Below are 3,976 nucleotides of genomic sequence, written 5' to 3'. Positions count from 1 at the left end.
TGAGGTCACCCACTCTGACATACGAGTACAACCCTACACTTTCACCAATGCAATACACTGTCTCTCTCCATGTTATGCATACCGACCCCAACCAAGCCTCCCAACACGAGTAAATGCATGGTAAAACTGCGTGAACTACATACAGGCTGGCGTTATATACATGAATGCAGGCTTCAATAAATGTATACAGAGAATACATACATAATTGGGGCGCGAGGAGGGGGGGTCTTGCCACTCTTTCATACAGCATTCTATACGCGTCAAAAGCTTGGCTCAACAGATAATCGGCTTGTCAGTTTCATTCATTTCACTATACCCTATTTCCCTCTCTATATATATACCGTATCGACTGATCAATTCACCCACCAGGCTGGATATTGGTCGGGTCATTCACTATGCAATGGAACTGCGTATCATTTATTCACATTTTTTTTCATTTTACGTTACCTCGGTCATTATTTTTCACTACCCACGTCCTTTCATTCAATTCACACGTCTGTTCGTATTTGCTGGCTGATCCTGCACACACTTGTTTATTTACTTTAAGACAGGAACATAATGTGTGAAATTATCAAAATGGTAAAGTGGGAAAGATAAGGATGAATGAAAAATTAGTGATATGAGTAAGAAAAGGTTAAAAAAAAAAAAAAAGAAAACTGCTGGATAAAGGGAGGACAGAAAAGAGGAGGAAGAGTTGTGGAGAGAGACCTAGAAAAACGAGAGAGAGAGAGAGAGAGGGGGGGGGGTGGAGGACAGAGAAATAAAGAGCGGAAAGAAAGAGAAAATAGTGGAGGGGAGAAACGACTTAAAAAATAAAAGGAAAAACAGAGAACAAAAGAGGACACAGAAGGGGAATGGTGAAGAAAGAGAGTACGAGTGCCCGGTGCCACAGAAAAGAGTAGATGGAGGAGGGAGGCGAAAAGAGGGAAGAGAGAAAAAGATAAATAAAAGAGGGGAGGCACTCAGAGGGGGAGCGTAAGATGGGATGAAATATTTTAGGGAGAAAAAAAAAATCTGGACTAAAGTATATTGATGGAAAAACTGGTCATTGTGTTTGTCTACATATTTATCTATTTATCTACTTACATGTCTGTTTTTATAAATATCTATCTTTATCTGCGTCTGTCTATTAGCGTCTGTCTGCTTATCCTTATGATCTGTGTATCATTTTTATAACCTGTAAATACTCCTTTACCTCAAATGGATCTCTCTAAATCTATCTACTTGTCTGTCTGCCTCTCTGTCTATCTGTCTGCCTGTCTGTCTGTCCTTCTATCTATCTTTTCCTTTATTTATCTATGTGCCTACCTACTTACTTATCTTAATCTGTTTATTGTCCCTTATATCTCTGTGTATCTATCTCCTTCATATGCCATCTATTTGCTTTTATCTATCCGTGCTGTCTACTGCCTTACGCCCCATCCTGTGAAGGGTGACCGGAACAGGAAGATTGGCATTTCTGTCACTACTCAGTCTCTACCTGTCCCCCCACAACACATCGTCCTCCCTCATACTCTCCTACTCAGTCTCTACAATGTTTCTCTCTCTCTCTCTCTCTCTCTCTCTCTCTCTGTATAAATAAAAAAAATATAGCACTAAAAGATGAGCAAGTGAAGGAAAAGAGGGAAGTGGAAAGAAATCAGAGAGAGAGGAAAGGAAGAAAGAAGGTTGAAAATAAAAATAAATATATCGAGAAACGGAAAAGAAATGAAAAATGACAGAGAAAATAAACGAAAAATATAGAAATCAGAGGAGTAAAAAATAAAGTAATAACTGAATAAGAATAAAAAGTGGAAAATTAAAAAAAAAAAACTGATGGAAGAGGAGATATTAATAAAGGAAAGGAACTGAATTAAAAAAAAATACGAGGAAGGAAAATACATCAATAGAGAGAAATGCAGAAGACGAGGAAAAGACAAAGTTTGACAGAAGGAGGGACGGCCCAGGAGTTTCGAAAAAAGATTATATATTTGATTTTGACTCAGGGCTCCAGCGGAAAAACGAAATTCTGATAATATTCCAATGTTAACAAAAGCGGCAATTTCCATAAGTACGGGGGCCTGAGAGAGAGAGAGAGAGAGAGAGAAGGAGGGGTGAAAAAAGAGGGGAAATATCTCTTAAGGGTCGCTCTCTCTCTCTCTCTCTCTCTCTCTCGTTATCCTTGTCTCTCTCTTTCCTCCTCTATCTTCCCTCGGGCCCTCTTCTTCTCCACTTTTTCCAATTCTTTCCCACCTTTTCTCCATCTTTACACAACCTCTCTCTCTCTCTCTCTCTCTCTCTCTCTCTCAATTTTTAGCACCGTATAGGCCTGACCATTAATTTTTCTCTGACTCCAATATTCTCACCTCCTATCCTTTCTTTCCATATAGGAGAGAGAGAGAGAGAGAGTTCTGGAAATCACACATCTTGAATATTTCTGTGTGTGTGTGTGTGTGTGTGTGTGTGTGTGTGTGTGTGTGAGAGAGAGAGAGAGAGAGAGAGTTCTGGAAATCACACTTCTTGAATAATTGTGTGTGTACGTTTGTGTGTGTGTGTGAGAGAGAGATAGAGAGAGAGAAAGAAAGAAACCATGAATCCAAACCACCAGGCAGACGTGCAGAAAAAAAAAAAAGTGTAAAGTATATACGTATAGTTTTTCGATATGGGCCGATGAGACGCCCTTCCCTCTCTCTCTCTCTCTCTCTCTCTCTCACCCCTCTCTCTTCCTTTCTCCCACCTTTCCTCACTATCGATCCTATTTTCAATACCACATACACAGGTAACCAATTTCCAGCACCAATTTTCCTACTCAAGCGCTGAATAGGCAAGACCCCTTCTCTTCATCATTCTATTTTTTATCTCCGGGTTATAGTGAGGGGAAGAAAAGTTTCCATTTATCTTCCTTCACCTTTTTTTTCTGGCCATTTTTTGGGGGGGTATTTTTGCGTCCTCTGTACTGGGCATGACACCTAAAAAAAAAAAAAAAAGGCTGGTGATCATGTATGGGTAATTTTCTGATTGAGCCAAAAAAAATTAAATGTTGAATAAACTTAAATATAGTAAACATTCTTAGTTATTGATGTTTATGGTTCTCTTTCAGGAGTTTTATGTTCTTTGTAAATAAATGGGGAGCAAAAGAACTGATTTCTCTTGCAACCTCTGTCTCTCTGTCTCTCTGTCTCTCTCTCTCTCTCTCACACACACACACACACACACACACACACACACACACACACACACACACACACACACACACACACACACACACACACACACACACACACACACACACACCAACTGCATCCACTCCTCTCAATCCTCCTCCACCACCCCCAACCACAGAATTACCATCTCCTCTTGCCTACGGAGTTCCACATTCTTATCTTCTTCAGCCTCCCCCCCCCTCCCCAAACCCCGATGTCCCCCCACCCTAACCCCCCCCTCCAACCTCCATCTCACCCCTCCTCTAACCCCCCTCTCCCTCCTCCAACCTCGGCAGTAATTTCCTTTCTTGTATCCGCAAATCTTCCCGCTTCCATCCTTTCTCTCGGATTTTTTCCCCTCCTCATTCGTCCTTCGTCTTCCTCCCCCCACCACCTCCCTCCCTCCCTCCGTCTTTTCTTTCTCTCATCTCTCCCCAAGTTTCTTTGCTGTGATTCTCCTCCTTGGCTTTTGTCTTGTGAGGATTTATTTGCTCGCTCATTTGCCTTTTCATTTTTTGTTCGTTTCTTTGTCACTTTTTCCCCTTTCTCCAGTTTTATCTTCCCCTCGTCTTTCCACAAGTTCTTTGCCTCTGATTCTCCTTCTTAGCTTTTTTCTTCGTTGGATTTATTTGCTTCCTCATTAGCCTTTCTCTTTCTGCTTTGTTTCCGTATCATTTTTCCCATTCTTCCTTTTCTCCTTTCCTGGTTTCTTCTTATAGCTATTTTTTCCTTTGATTCTCCCCAGAGTCTGGCTTCCTCGGAATTTATTTGCCCTCACATTTTCCTTTCTCCTT

Source organism: Coenobita brevimanus, chromosome 18 (genome assembly GCF_032717465.1).
Source record: "Coenobita brevimanus isolate Jiangsu-jjx chromosome 18, ASM3271746v2, whole genome shotgun sequence".
Lineage (NCBI taxonomy): Eukaryota > Metazoa > Arthropoda > Malacostraca > Decapoda > Coenobitidae > Coenobita > Coenobita brevimanus.
The sequence above is the reverse complement of the archived record's forward strand: the minus strand, read 5'-3'. Positions refer to the sequence as shown.